Below are 16,697 nucleotides of genomic sequence, written 5' to 3'. Positions count from 1 at the left end.
TTCATGGAACAAGGTTCCATTAGAATCGTGACAAGTTATCATAGTCTAGGATGATGTAATCTAGTACCCCGACATATGAACACTAGTTCATCATCAAAGATTCGATTATTCGAATAATATATTTAGGTTATATAATATATGTCTAATAGTTCAAGCATGAGGTAGAAGATTAAAATCTTCATTTTGGTACCTCTAAATGTCATAGAAGTCATGTAGGAGGTAGGAAGATCAAGTCTTCCATTTAGGCACCTCTATGTGTTCACCACTACACTTGATGTAAAAAAAACAACCAAGGAGGGTCATGAACATACAATAAAGAATAAGAAATATACACACTAACTAAGAGAAATCATCAAATCATGTGAGGATTGTATGTTTGGACAACCCAAGTTGTTCCATAATCACTCATGTATCAAAGACAAAGTTTGACATGACTTGTGGGTTAAAAACCCTAAACAAAACACCAAGTTTATGAGGTTTAATCCTCTGATTTTAAATGTCTCAACCTTATTTTTAAGCTTAACCAACCATGGGATAAGTTGTAAGCATTAGGACATAGGTATGAGATGTGTTAGACACAAGTTGCATAGGTTTAAACAAGTTTTTGATGAACACAAAAACAAACAGAAAGTTTATGGACTATTTCGGGGCATTTCCAGGTCTGATTTCTCCAAGGAGAAGTCTAGGAATCGAACCCCATGATTATACAAGCAAGTAGGAAAAAGAATCGAGTGAATCGGATAAGAATTGAGTGAGTTATGCTCATTTTCGTGAAGGGGTGTCAATCTACTCGAACCCTTGCTTTCAGCTACGGTTTGGTGGATGTTTTGTGAGTTTTTAGGGTTGCAAAAGTGGTAGGGAGGCTGGTTATAAGTGGTATTTATAGGGGGGAGGATTAGGGTTTCAATGGGTTGGGCTTTGGAAGTGTTTAGAAGGGGTTACACCTTGAAACTAGCCCACAAAATCCAACTATATGGGGCTGAATTTTGCTGAATTGGGCTGCCATATTTCTTTATTTTTTTTATTTTTTAAAACATTATAATGAGTAATTTTGTTAATTAAGTTGTGTAATAATATGCAACAATGCTTCCCCTAACTTGTAACAAGGTGAAATATGAAATAAAACATGATTTAACTAGGTAAAAAGTGTAATGTACAAGTTTTATTTACGTAGCAAGTTCCGTATTTTACAACGATTACAATGAAAGAATGGTTATAAGAACACAAGATTTCCAAAGTTAGAATTTCACGTAAGGTTTCTAAATGTAGGAAGTTTGAAAACGCAGGGCGTTACACAAGAGGGCTTGGACGAGAGAATGAAGAAAAGTTTCACGCCGTTGCAAAAGGTTACTTCTGCGATTAAACAACTTGCAACCGGTAACCCACCAGACGAAAACGACGAGTATTTAAATATGGCTGAAAGGACCTCTCGTGAGTGCCTTGATTATTTCAGCGAGACGGTCTGTAGAATGTATGCTGGTGAATTCTTACGTAGACCAATGAGCCACGACGTTGAGCTATTGTATCAGGCTCATGAGGAGAGACATCACCTACCTGGTATGTTGGGTAGTCTAGATTGTACACACTTCGTCTGGAGAATGTGCCCCACAGAATTGCGTGGACAATATATGAGAGGCGATCATCAATACCCGACAGTTATGTTAGAGGCGGTGGCGTCTCAAGATTTGTGGGTTTGGCATGCTTTTTGTGGCCCGACGGGTTCACAAAACGACATCAACGTGCTCCAACAATCTCCGTTATTTCTTACTCAACGAAACGAAACAGCGCCAAATTGTCCATTTCAGGTGAACGACCACTTATACAAACGCGGGTATTATCTTACTGATGGGATCTACCCTAGCTGGTCCGTGTTTGTGAAGTCTTTTCCATATCCTTACATCCCGAATGAAAAAAAGTTCAAGAGGCAACACGAGGCCGCAAGAAAAGATGTGGAACGGGTGTTTGGTGTGTTAAAGGCGAAGTGGGGAATACTAAATCGTCCAATGCGTTCTAAAATGGTGAAAAAGATAAGGTCCATCGTGTATACGTGCATTATTTTACATAACATGATTATAAAAGACGACGGAAGGGTGATAGCACTGGTACACATTCGATATCCTCCAGTCGAACCCGTCTTCGATGATACTGCTTTTAGCGAGCTCATTGACGAGGAAACGCATTGGAGACTAAAACACGATCTCGTTGAGCATCTCGGACGTTTAGATCTAGGGGTGTGCATTGGTCGGTTTTGACCAAAAACCATAACCATAACCGCGATGTCGGTTATTCGATAACCAAAACCATAACCGATCGGTTATGATGGTTATGGTTATTCGGTTTTGATGGTTATAGCGGGTCGGTTATGGGTGGTTAACCGTGTATTTAGCTTAGCTAAAAATAGCTTAATTTTTTTTAACATAGAATAAATTGTTATTGCATATTTGTGTATATTATATAGTATTAAGTAATACATATAATCTATAATATTAATACTAATTATTATCGAATATTCAAATAAAATGATATGATACATTCCATAAATTCAATAAACAATCAACCAAAACCACAAAATGATATGAAAACCCCATAAGTACTAAAAATCTTCAGACAAAAACATCAAATATTAAAAATATGGTGAAAAGTCCTAAATCCTACAAAGAGTTATTACATGTCGGTTCGGTTCGGTTATGGTGGGTATGGAAAAAATGATAACCATAACCGACCCGCTACTTTCGGTTTTCAAAAAAACCATTAACCGACCCACCGGTTTTTTATTTGGTTCGGTTTTTTCGGTTCGGTTTTGTTAGTTAATTCGGTTATGGTTCGGTTAATTCGGTTTTTTGCACACCCCTATTTAGATCTACCTCACCTTGAAGCGAATTCCGACGACGAGTAGTTTGTTTTTTTATTTTTCTAGTTTGAATGTAATTTTTATTTTTAATTTAATGAAATGTCTTTTCTTAAATTTTATTTAATTTTTATTAATATTTGTTTAATTTATAATACATGCATAATTACAACAAATAAGAAAACAAAAAAAAGCAAGTCCCCCAAGAGAGGAGTGCCGCCATCAAATTGAGGGTGTGAGAGGAATTAAGTGGGGAGTTGACGTGGCGCGTGCTAATTGGCTATGGGTAAGAGAGGTCACTCCCCACTTAGAGGAGTGCCCCTTACACTCTTATATTTTACTATCATATGACATCTTAGATAAAATGGTTCGTCAACATGAAAAATATTATATTATAATGAATAGATGCCCTCAATTTTTTTTAACGGGAAAGTTTCTTTTATTGTCACTGTTTGTGAGACTTGAACCCAAGACCTCCCCCTTACAAGGTGTTTAAAAGTTTTGCATTTGCCAATTAATCACCACCCTATTGTTACATGACCTCAAATAGTACTACGTCTTTTTGCACGTCGTGGCTATAAATGAGAGTATAACTACACGTTTAAGCGTGCAAAAACAAACAAAATTTTTGGATAGATAGCCCCATGAAAAGTTTCCCTTTGGGTAAACCAAGAGCAAAGCTAAGTGCTAGTGGACAAACAAAAAAAAATTAATTTGTATGAGGGTTGGATATTGAAAATGGTATCACTCTTGGGATGGTTAAGAAAACCTAATCGAGGACGTGGCATCTTAGCCGGCAAATCACTCATCGTTCGTATACAATGGTGGTGGTGATCAGAGTGTGTGGGGAAAACTACCACACAGCCCGTGATTTCGAGGGACACATGTTTCATTTAAAAAATCCAATATATATATTTTAACTTTTCTAAATATAGTATACTCATACTAATTTCAATATAAGCTTATTTAGAAATCAATTTTTATGGTTTATAATTTAGTCCACTTGACAATACTAATTTTATTTTAAATAATAATAATAATAATAATAATAATAATAATAATAATAATAATAATAATAAAGCATTGTTTATTGAATATTATGATTTTGTCATTTTCGTAATTGCATTGTTTATCGTTAAGGATATTTTTTTCGAGCTCAGACAGGGTATATGAATTCTCAGAGACATCACTGTTCATATATGAAAGAGATATTAGGTCGAAGAATTGTTTGGTCTCAAATATCACCAAGGCTGTTTAAGTGTATTTGGCATGTATAAAAGTACTCCTCAATTAAGCCTAGATGAGCTCGATCCCATATGGGTAAAATAAATAATATTTACGAAATAGCATGTTAGGTTATAAATTTAGTTATATATAGTATGTTTGAAAAAGCATGTTAGGTTATAAAATTAGTTATATATAGTATGTTTACAAAGTGTATCAGAGATAATGTTATAAATGGGAAACAAAGAAAAGTGAAAAGGACTTCCGGGCTTTTTTCTTTTCTTAAGTAGTGATATTTGATATTTTGTAGATCGAGTTTACAAAAGTTGTACTCATAGAAACTCAAATTAATATAACACAAAATTAACTATTTTATAAAAAAGTTATATACTTTATGACATTATATAGATTAAATTGATATTTCGTTCATGTGAAATTAATTTTTTTATGATATGGTCAGTTAAAACCGTTTAATTAGTTATACTCACACTCTCTACTTTGAGTTTTATGGTACCAAGCATTGGAGCATGTCTAGCAGACGAAGATGCTTTGATGTTTTACTGTTTATAAAAGTTGATCCACAAGGTCAAACCTCCTCCATATTCCAATCATTGACCGCTTGATTGAGATGAGTTATTCCCTTATATTCTCTATAAGGTCAAACCACCTCACACTTTCAATCATTAATCAAATCTTTACCAAGGATAACGCAATAGTCAACCAGCATGCCATGTCTTTCTTAACTACTATCCGATGTTCCATATCCATATTAGTCAACAAATAAACTGTCTTGTTATAGATCATTTTTAAGAACCGAAAACGCTCTAGGAAATAAATTAAGGTTTTACATAATTTTAAAACTTTAACTATTACAACTTTTAAAACATACAGTAAAATAGAATTCATCTACCATGTTCGAGCTCGAAAAAACATGCTCATAGGCTGTTGATGCAACAAATAATAGACCAAACGTAGTAGCGAGGGTGGTTAGACAGAAGGGTTAAAGGGTTTAACCTTGCCTAACGTAGGTCGTGGGGTCCCCCCACGTTTGCAAGACGTGGAAGGAGGTTCACTAGTTTGTTTTTTGTTGTTTGAAGATCCTATTCTGAAGTGTGTTCAGAAAAGGATGAAGAAACAAAGAGAACAAGCGTGAGTTGGATGTGAATGAGAGCAACTTGCATGAAGCAAGTACACGATGTGAAGGACCAGAGTTTAAGGAAACAAGTCTGATCGGAATGTCTCAACTCAGTAAATGAAGTGTCAATTATATAGGAGAAGATGTCTCCCAAAGAAGAGTGCTTTTGACTAGTGACCTCACTTGCAGTGAGGGGCTTACCCTTTCGGGGGTTGAAGCCTTTTGTCCCCCGGATAATAGCATGTGTTCTGCTGACCTGCATTGCTTTAACGGCTGGTGAGTTGGTGAAGCAATCCAGGGATGTGACTGGTTACTGTTCCCGTATTGCTTTTCCCCACCTCACAGCTTTTTAACCTTTGAACCATTTAACCTTTCGGACGTGTGTGTACTTAATTCATTTTATTTGATCTTGGGCTACCCCCGTCATCAGCCCCCCAAGTCAGAGGTTTTTGGGGAATGAGCTCAAAGACTTCTGACTTTTATACATCTATTTTGTTGCCTGAAGGTTTTAAGGGTTCAATGTTTGAAGGCTTGGAAGGTTGTCGGCAGTTAATGTTTGAATTTTGAATAACTGACAACTGATTTGATTGATATATGGCAGTTTATAGGGTGGCGGTTTTTGCAGGAGTTACTGTTTTACCATTATTACCCCTACATTAGGTTGTTTTCTTTTTTATATTTACATTTTCTCATTTACTTTCCTCATAACTTCATCAAGTTCCTCTCTGCAATTCCCTTCCTTTTTTCCAAGGTTAGTCTCGGTTTCCTTTGTATTTCCTTACATTCTTCGTATTTCTTTGCAAAAATGGGTGCTCGTAAGGATTTGGCAAAATCCTTTTCCCGATTAACACAAGAGGAGGTAGACTTATTTTGTATGGAATATAGTATCGATAGAAAATTTAAACCTACTGCTCCTGCTTGTGATGTTCCCGTTGATAAACCGACTTCTGGTTCGATTGCTCTTTATTATCGCCACTTTGAGTTTTCGAACCTTCGTTATCCCTTTTCTCTCTTTGTTTTGAATTTGTTGGAGTATTATCTGGTTTCCTTTGGGCAGGTTCATCCGAAGGGCATGGCTAGGGTTTTACATTCTGAGGTTTTGTGCCGTGCCCTCGGATATGATCCTTCATTATTGCTTTTTCGCTGTTTTTTCCGTTTGCCCAAAAATGGCGATTGGTTTACCTTTGAAACTTCCAAGGTTGATTCTTGCCTTATTTCGTCTATGGTTACAACACTTGGGACTTGGAAGGATCGTTTTTTCTGGGTTTCCGATACTATTGTTCCATTTAAAATGGTGTGGAGGCACCCAGATGCCGTTCTCAATGATCCGGAGCCCTCTGAATCGGAGTTGAATGATGTTTTTCTCAAAGCAATCCGGGAGTGCCCTTCGAGGGTTCGTCCCTTTCCTGAACATTTACTAGTTCATTTAGGTGTTAGTAAAATCTGGGGAAATGCCGATCGGGATCCGGTTCTAATGAGAGGTGGCATGGGTATGCATTTTCCTTTTTTGCCCTCTTTTGCTTTTTCTTGACTTATGCCTTATGCGTTTTTGTTTTGTTATTTGCAGTTATGTCTGCCCTGGGTTTCATTAAGAGTGACGACACCTCTGATGTTGTGTTTGGGGATGCTCCCTCCGTTCCGGGTTAAAATGTTGTTGTTAGAACTGCTGAGCAAAGGTTTGACGGCTCTGGTTATGTTAGTGCTTCCAATGTTAAAGGGTTTTCTAAACCTAGTGCTCCCAAGTCCTCCACCGGTCGATCTACCCGCCGTTTGTTGAAGGCTGCTCCTCAATCCACTTCTACTGAACCAGTGGAATTGAGTGATGATGTTGAGATTTCTGAGGATCAAGGTGTTAAGGCAGGTGTTGAAAAGGAGAAGGGATTAGTTGTTCATGGCAAGAAAGCTTTAGGCAAAAAGGTTGTTGTGACTCCTGTCCAGGGTTCTTCGATCAGGGATGTTGAAGGGTTGGATCCCGAAGAGGTTTATGTGCCTGGTTGGTCGGTGAAGAATGATGACAGCTTTAAAGATGTTGTTGTTTGTGAAGATGCTCTGAGTCATCTTGCTCCTCCTTCGGTTCACAATACTATTGCTGGGATGGATGATGACGTAATGTTATCTCGTATGATTTTGAGCACCTGTAACCTTGCTTCTATGCTTCCTCAAGGGATTGCTCGTTTTCATAAGAGAATGCAGGAATATGAGGAATTTTTAAGAAGAAGGATAAAATGAAATCTTCCATGGCTATGATGAAAAAGGAGATAGCTGGTTTTGCTGAGAAGGAAGAAGCTTGGTCGAAAAAGGTTGAAGATTTGTCGAAGCAGCATGAGATTGAGATGGGTAACTTGAAGAAAAGCTTCGAGGCTGATCGGTTGAAGCTTAAGGCTGATAGGGAAGCCTTATTTGTTCAGCAACGGGTTTTTGATGAGGAAAAGGAGGGGTTGAAGGCTTTGGTTGCTCGGTCTACCCTTGATAATCAGTGGTTAATTGAGCAGGGTTTCCAACAGGTTGTTACATACCTTCTTCATTCCAAGGAGTTTAATTCTGCCCTTGGTGAAGTTTATACTAAGTTGCTCAACCTGGGGAAACACCAAGGCCTCATCGTTGGTTACAAGCTTCATGAATCCGGCCAACCTTTAGAGAAGTCTCCTTTGTTCCGTCCCGAGGCTTCCGATGTTTTCAAAGGCTCCGTTGAGCAGATGGAGAAGCAGACCTACCCTTACATTCATAAATTTTCTGCTTGTTTTGGTAAGCCTCTTGCTATGTTGCAGGACTTGAAGCCGGAAGGCCTTAATGAAAAGGTCTGTGCTGAGATATTGGGCTCACTTTCGAAGAAAAGATCCTATTCAGGAGATAGTGATGACACTCTTTCAAGTGTGCCGGATGTTTCGAAGGATGCGAGCTTGGAGGCTTCAGCGGTGGGTGGTGATGGTGGTGCAAAGGCTAAGAAGTCCAAGAAGGCAAAGAAGGCCAAAGCTAAAGGTTCTGGGGTCTCCAAGCCTTCTGCCGCTGTTTAATGGTTATTTATAGCCTTCTTAGCAAAACAATTCATGGTTTGTAATGTTACTTTGAACAATATTAGGTTTCCAGGAACCCTTAAGGTTCCTGTTGGTTGTGTGTTAGGCCTGTATGGCCGTTTGAACAATAGTTAAACTTGCAAGTTACTAGGACTTGCCTTAACTCTTATTTGAAAGTCTTTCATGGCTTTCTTTGCTATGGTATGATGTTTAATTATTTACTTGTTATGTTTTTATACTTATGTGTGTTTTGTTGAGTTAGTTTGGTTGGCTTTAACCCTTCAAGCCTTTTGGCTACTCGTAGGTGGGTTGAAGCCTTCAAGGTTTCGAGCTGTCACGTAGGTGGCTTGAAGCCTTGACGACTCTTTATGACTTGATTTGGTTTGTATTTTTTGCCAAAGAATTTTTCTTTTTACTTGTATTTTTCCTTAGATAATTTTCATTTTCTTGTAACTTTGTCTTTGTCGAGTTTGTGTTGCCTTTATGTTTTTTACACCTTAAAGGGTTCAGTGCTGCAGACACTTAGCCTTGGTGTTTTTTAACAAGAAGACATAGCACCTATCCTTTTTATTATTTCTTTGTGATTTATTTGACTTTGTAGGCCTGTTTGTTGGTTATATTTCTAAGGCTTAAGGAACAGTTGGTGTAGGTTGTTCAGGCCTGTCTATGAGACAATTTTGCTTTGGCTTAATAAGTCTCATGGAGTTGTATTGATTTAGGAACTCACCCCTTATATAGGTTCATTCAACCCTTGAACCTATTGAGCGATGTGGCCTGTGAGCTCATCCCCTTACATGGCCCTTGCCATGGAGTTTTTGCTAGGTTCTCAACCTGACCTTAGGATAGAAAGACAAGTTTGATAAAACAACTTCATTTATTCAAGCAATACTTGCTTTTTACAAAAGGTATTCATAGTGTTGTTCGAAATACATTTTAATACAAACCAAACTTTCCTGTCTAAACATGGAGCCTTCTCAGGGTTTTGCCATTCCAATGCCTTGGAAGCCTTATGACTTCTGAATCTGCTAGCTTGTAGGATCTACCCTTGTGTGCTTCAAGGATGGTATATGGACCTTCCCATTTTGGGCCAAGCTTTCCCTGATTTTCTTTTTTGGTAGCTTCATTGTTTCTAAGGACTAGGTCCCCTGGCTTGAATCGTTCATTCTTGACTTTCTTGTTGTAGTAGGCTTCCATTTGTTGCTTATATTTGGCTTCTTGAATTGCGGCTTGATCTCGAGCTTCCTCTAGGAGTTGTAAATTCAACATGGTCTCTTTTTGGTTTGTTTCGGGATCCATGTTGACAATTCGTTGGGTTACAACTCCTATTTCAGCAGGGATTACAGCCTCGGATCCAAATACCAAGCTATAAGGTGTTTTCTTGTGGCTTTTTTTCGGTTGTTCTAATTGCCCATAGAACACTAGGCAATTCTTCAAGCCAGTTGCTTTCGTATCTTCCTAATCTTGTCTTGATACCTTCCACTATGCTTCGATTTGCCCTTTCAACCTGGCCATTTGATTGTGGGTAAGCTACTGAGCTGAAGATCTGGTTGATCCTGTACTCTTTACACCAAACGCTGAAAGGCTTTTCAGCAAATTGCTTCCCGTTGTCAGTGACAATCACTCCCGGCAATCCATAACAGCAGATGATGTTTTCCCAAACGAAGTCAATGACCCGTTTGCCTGTGATCTTAGCGAGTGGTTTAACCTCGGGCCACTTGGTAAAATAATCTATTGCCACTAGCAAGAATTTTACCCCACCTTTGCTTGGAGGGAATGGTCCAACAATGTCCATTCCCCACTTATGGAATGGCCATCCCGAGGTTATTGGGACAAGATCATGCTTCGGATTTTTTGGGATTGGTGCATGAATTTGACAAGGATCACATTTCTTCAATTGCTCAGTGGTGTCACGAAGCATCGAGGGCCAGAAGTATCCCAGGTTCATGAGTTTTGCAACCACCGACCTAGCTCCAAAATGTGCTCCACATATGCCTTCGTGAATTTCTTTGATCAAATACTTACTTTGCTCGGGACCAACACATCTTAGCAAGGGGGCAAGGTATCTCTTTTTGTAAAGGGTTTCTCCCTGTAACACATATTGCCTTGCTTTGATTTTAACCCTTTCAGCTTCTACTTGATCATTGGGTAGTTCACCATTTTGAAGGAATTTTTTGATGGGAGTCATCCAGTTTGGATCCTCCTCGGTGACTACGTCTTGAACCTCCAATTCATCAATCGATGGAGCCTTCAACACTTCTACCAACACCTTCTTGGTGAGGTGGGCAAAAGTGAGAGATGCTAGCTTACTTAAGGCATCGGCCTTTTTATTTTGGGATCTGGGAATTTGTTTGATGCAGCATGTTTGGAAGGTATTCATCAATTCCTTGGATTTTTCCTTATATCTTCTCATGTTGGGTTCTTTGGCAACATAGCTATCGTTTACTTGGCTTGAGACTAGCAAGGAATATGTGAACACTTCAAGCTTTTGGACTTTCATCTCTTTGGCCAGCCTTAACCCGGCGATCAGTGCCTCGTATTCGGCCTCGTTATTGGTGGTCTGAAAATCAAAACGAAGAGCATATGTGAATTCTAACCCTTCTGGGTTGATTAAAATTAGCCCAGCCCCTGACCCTTCAACGCTTGAAGCTCCATCGGTAAAGAGCTTCCAGGCTTCAGGGTTGAAGGGTTCAGTGGTGGTAGTGTTTACTTCGTTAATTATTTGGTTCGGGACTTCCACAGTGAAGTCAGCCAAGACTTGGGCTTTGATAGCTTTTCGTGGGATGTAGGTGATGTTGTGTTCACCTAGTTCCACTGCCCATTTTGCCAACCTTCCTGAGTTCTCTGGTTTTTCAAGCACATTCTTAATGGGTTGGTCAGTGACCACTTGTATAGGATGTGCTTGGAAATACCTCCGAAGCCTTCTAGCTGTTTGAACTAGGGCTAGGGCAAGCTTTTCAAGGGGAGCATATTTGGTCTCAGCCAATTTTAAAGTTTTGCTGAAGAAGTAAACAGGTACCTAAGTCGTGTTTCGTTCGATGGTGAGGACTGCACTTATAGCCTCTTCAGCAACCGATAGATAGACTGAAATTAACTCTCCCGTCTCTGGAGCTGCAATGTTTGGCAAGGAAGCAAGATGTTGTTTCATCTGGTTGAAGGCTTCCTCAGCTTCACCAGTCCACTTGAAATCCTTCTTGTCAGAACAATTTTTGAGCGTTTTGTAGAAGGGTAGGGACCTTTCAGCCAACTTGGAGGTGAAACGCTTCAAGGCAGCAAGTTTCCCGTTTACACTTTCAACATCCTTCTTGGTTTTTGGTGGCTTGGTTTCAAGGACAGCTTTTACTTTGTTTGGGTTGGCCTTGATGCTTTGTTTTCCGACAATGTGGCCTAGGAATTTTCCTTCTTCGAATCCAAATGAGCATTTTTCAGGGTTAAGTTTCATGTTAACCTTTCTGAGATTTTTGATTTCTTGGATGTCGTGAAGCATTTGATATTCCGTCTTGCTTTTGACTACCAATTCATCGACGTAAGCTTCCATGTTTTTACCAATTTGACTTGCAAAAGCTTTGTCTACCAGACGTTGGTAGGTTGCTCCAGCGTTCTTGAGTCCAAAGGGCATCTTCTTGTAGCAGAAGATTCCTTTATCAGTGTGGAACGCCGTCTTTTTTTCGTCTTCTTCTTTCATAAGTATTTGATGATACCCTTTGTAAGCATCAAGAAAGCATTTGAAAGGGTAACCGGTGAGCGAGTCAACCTTGAGATCGATCTCCGGTAGTGGATAACAGTCCTTTGGACAAGCCTTGTTGAGATCCTTGAAGTCTATGCACATCCTCCAAGAGTTGTCTGGCTTCTTGACGATAACCGGGTTTGCAACCCATGATTGGTACTTGACTTCTGGGAGAATGCCGGCTGATACGAGCTTTTCAACCTCCTGGCAAGCAGCAAGGCTTCTTTCGGGTGCTAAGCTTCTTTTCTTTTGGACCACGGGCTTAACATCGGGTGGTATCTTTAACTCATGCTTAGCAATGTTTCGGGGGATTCCTGTCATGTCTTCTGGACACCAAGCGAAGACATCGCTGTAATGTGTCAACAACTTTTCCAGATAAGAGAGAGTTTCCTGTGAAAGGCCTGGATTGACCCTTATTCTTTGTTCAGGGTACTTAGGATTTATGATTAGCCTTTGCTTGTCTTCTTCACTTCTGGAGCTTTCACCTTCAACCAGGTAGGCCTCTTGGGAGGGTTGAAGGGTTGTTATCCCTCTCTCAGTTGGAAATTTTACTGTGCCATGTCCAACAGACACGGCCATGTAAAAGGCACACTGTCCTGGTCTTTCTATGATCACATCATAGTTTGAAGGTATGTTGATAACCACAAAGGTGAGTGGCTGGATCCTTTCCTTCTGACCTTCGTTAAAACGGACATTTAGTGTCAGCTGCCCTAAAGGCTTGAGGGGAATATCAGTAATACCTTTTATGGAGGTTCCAGAGGGTTGAAGCCTTGAACGTTCTTCATTACTCAAGCGGTTGAAGAAACTTCTCGAACATGATTTCAGTGGCCGCCCCAGTGTCTATGTATGCCCTATATGTTTTCAATGTTCCCACAGTAGCTTCTACAACAAGAGGGCTTGAAAGAGGGTCTTTTTCTGTTGGGGGAAAGCAAACACACTGAAGCTCCCAAGCTTCCAACCGCTGTCTTTTATGAGGAACCCTTTCATCAGAGTCCACCATATTGACTTACTTTCCCTTTCCTTCAGCCATTTTGTCTCGAACCCCTTTTACCAAATGAGCGAGTTCCCCGGACTTAACAGCCTCTTCGATTCTTTTCTTGAGCTGGAAGCAATCGTTGGTATGGTGACCCTTTTCTTCATGGAACTCACAGTACTGTGTGGAGTTCTCATTTTTCCTGCTTTTGGGGAGAGGCCTAGGAGGCCTAAAGTTCTTCTTAACTTCTTCAGTTGCAAGGATTTCTTTAGGAGTCTTTGTGAGGGGTGTGAAGCTCATGCCTTTTTCCCTGGTTGGAGGGTTCCGGCCTTCAGACCTTCGATGGTCTGAACCCTTCTGTCGTCTGTCATAAGAGTTACAGTTCCCTCTTTTTCTGACTGGGCTATTACTTCGCCAGCTAGACCCTCTTTTCCTTTGTTCTTTAATGTCAACCGCCTCCTCTCCCCGAATATGGGCTTCTGCCCTTTCGAGAGCTTCTTCCAAGGTCTTGGGCAGGGACTTGTTGAAATCTCTTGTGAGATATTTCGAGGTGATAGCGTTCATGAAACCGGCTACCCTCATTTTTTCATCTGCCCCTACATAGGTCAGACCTTCCTTCTTGTATCGTTCAATAAACTCGCGAAGACTTTCATTGTCACGTTGTTTTATTTGAAAAATGACTGTCGCATCTTTGACATATCGTCTTTGCTGGGAGAAATTGGCCAGAAAACCCTTGCTAAGATCATCGAAGCTTCGAATGCTTCGAGCAGGTAAGTCATTGAACCAGATTCTGGCTGACACCACAAGGGTTTGCATGAACATTAGACAACATTCAGCATTTGACCACTTCTCAATTCTTGCTGCACCGGTAAATATCTGAAGATGGTCTTCAGGATCTTCCATCCCATCATATGTTCTAATGTGGGCTGGCATCTTGATTTTCATTTGGAAGTCATAATCGGCTATCTGTTGTGAAAAGCACAAGAGGTTACTTGGCTTATAGGGTTTGGCCAAGTCTTCTTCGACCCTTGTACCCACATTGTTATTACCATTGTTGTTCCCTTGAGTGGATAGCACTTGATTGATGAAGTTCTGCCACGGGAAGCTGGCCATCATCTGGGTCATCATCTGGGACATAGGGTTGAAGCCTTGAAGGCTTCCAGGTACAACTAGGCAGATAACTCCAAGGTGGGTGCTCATAACTGCACTCCGTGCCAATGGAAGCACGGACAGGGCTTGTTCCCATGAGGTTGCTGTAGAAGTTATAAAGCTTGTTACCGGGGACTGTAGGAGCTGATCTAAGGTCAGCTCATGACCCAGAGGAGCACCACTCATGACCGACTGAGATGAAAAGAAAGGACGTGTTGTGGGGTTTGCCATTGTAGACAAATATGGAACAGGGTTTGGTGGATTACTGGGACCAGCTTCATTCCTGGTTGTAAAAGGTGGAATGGGAGGTCCGGGAGACAGCGTTGGTTCAGGTTCATCATAGTCTAGACGAATCCTCACTCCCTTATCCTTCTCTTTGTTCACATACTGGTTGAGGAGAGACCTCAACTCAAGGAAATTGTTGGCAACCCCCTCGGGGGTAAGCTCAATACGCGTCGGAGTGTCAGAGATGCCAACATTGGGGTAAGGAACTCCGGATCTGGAAGGAGTTGGAGTGTTGAAGGTAAGAAACTCGGGTGTGCTCCCCGGAGCTGAGAAAGAGGTTGGTATAGCCACATGAGCTTGGCTGCTACCCGGGGTTGAAGTGTTTGGAACCTGATTTACTTCACCCGGGATCCACTTTCAGACATGGTGATTTCAAGAGAGAAGAGCTACACTACTAGGTCTTTTTGAAGAGAAATAGCGGCGTAGCCCCACGGTGGGCGCCAACTTGTTGATGCAACAAATAATAGACCAAACGTAGTAGCGAGGGTGGTTAGACAGAAGGGTTAAAGGGTTTAACCTTGCCTAACGCAGGTCGTGGGGTCCCCCCACGTTTGCAAGACGTGGAAGGAGGTTCACTAGTTTGTTTTTGTTGTTTGAAGATCCTATTCTGAAGTGTGTTCAGAAAAGGATGAAGAAACAAAGAGAATAAGCGTGAGTTGGATGTGAATGAGAGCAACTTGCATGAAGCAAGTACACGATGTGAAGGACCAGAGTTTAAGGAAACAAGTCTGATCGGAATGTCTCAACTCAGTAAATGAAGTGTCAATTATATAGGAGAAGATGTCTCCCAAAGAAGAGTGCTTTTGACTAGTGACCTCACTTGCAGTGAGGGGCTTACCCTTTCGGGGGTTGAAGCCTTTTGTCCCCCGGATAATAGCATGTGTTCTGCTGACCTGCATTGCTTTTACGGCTGGTGGGTTGGTGAAGCAATCCAGGGATGTGACTGGTTACTGTTCCCGTATTGCTTTTCCCCACCTCACAGCTTTTTAACCTTTGAACCATTTAACCTTTCGGGCGTGTGTGTACTTAAGTCATTTTATTTGATCTTGGGCTACCCCCGTCATCATAGGCCTTAACAAAAATCGGTATTGAGCTCACTAAAGTCTAAACCATAAAATAGTTTTGTAAGTGGGCCTATTTTGGTGTTTGTATGTGTATACCCTATTAATTTATTTATTTTAACATATACATATCGGAGTTTTTTAAAAAATAACGTGTCTTTCGAAATATCGGGCCCTGGCCGGTGGTCCTCCCTGCCCACCTTCAGAGCCGGCCATGAATATTTAAAAAATATTATTAACATTTAAACTAACTACCCTCTTAATTTTTAATCGATCATAATTTTTTTCTAAAAAAATACATTATAAAGCAAGCATTTAATTATCTTTAACTTAACTTGAGTATGAACAATATTGCTATAATTTTTTATAATTTAAGAAAATAACATGTTACTACGTGATTATATAGGTGTAGGGGTGTGCAAAAAACCAAATTTACCGAACCATAACCTAATTAACCGATAAAACCGAACCGAAAAAACCGAACCAAATAAAAAACCAGTGGGTCGGTTAATGGTTTTTTTGAAAACCGAAAGTAGCGGGTCGGTTATGGTTATCATTTTTTCCATACCCACCATAACCGAACCGAACCGACATGTAATAAATCTTTGTAGGATTTAGGACTTTTCACCATATTTTTAATATTTGATGTTTTTGACTGAAGATTTTTTAGTACTTATGGGTTTTTCATATCATTTTTTGGTTTTGGTTGAATGTTTATTTGAATTTATGAAATGTATCATATCACTTTATTTGAATATTCGATAATAATTGGTATTAATATTATAGATTATATGTATTTTTTAATACTATTTAATATACAAATATGCAATAACAATTTAGTCCATGTTAAAAAAATTAAGCTATTTTTAGCTAAGCTAAATACACGGTTAACCACCCATAACCGACCCGCTATAACCATCAGAACCGAATAACCATAACCACCATAACCGATCGGTTATTGTTATGGTTATCTAATAACCGATATCGCGATTATGGTTATGGTTTTTGATCAAAACCGACCCAAACCAACCCATGCACATCCCTATATAGGTGTATTCCCCGCCACATCACTGACACTTAAAAGCAAAATATGAAATTTCCTTTTATTTTGGTACAGACAACTTAAAAGCACCTTATATTTTGGTATGGACTGAAGTGTTGACAAGATATCGAGCTTGAAATAACAAAATAGTAAGTTTGAAGTTGTAAATGAGATTTTGAAAGAAAAATAGATAAAATTAAGATTTGCCAATACTGATCCAAATCGATCTAGCTCACATGTTC

Source organism: Helianthus annuus, chromosome 17 (genome assembly GCF_002127325.2).
Source record: "Helianthus annuus cultivar XRQ/B chromosome 17, HanXRQr2.0-SUNRISE, whole genome shotgun sequence".
NCBI classification, from domain to species: Eukaryota; Viridiplantae; Streptophyta; class Magnoliopsida; order Asterales; family Asteraceae; genus Helianthus; species Helianthus annuus.
The sequence above is the reverse complement of the archived record's forward strand: the minus strand, read 5'-3'. Positions refer to the sequence as shown.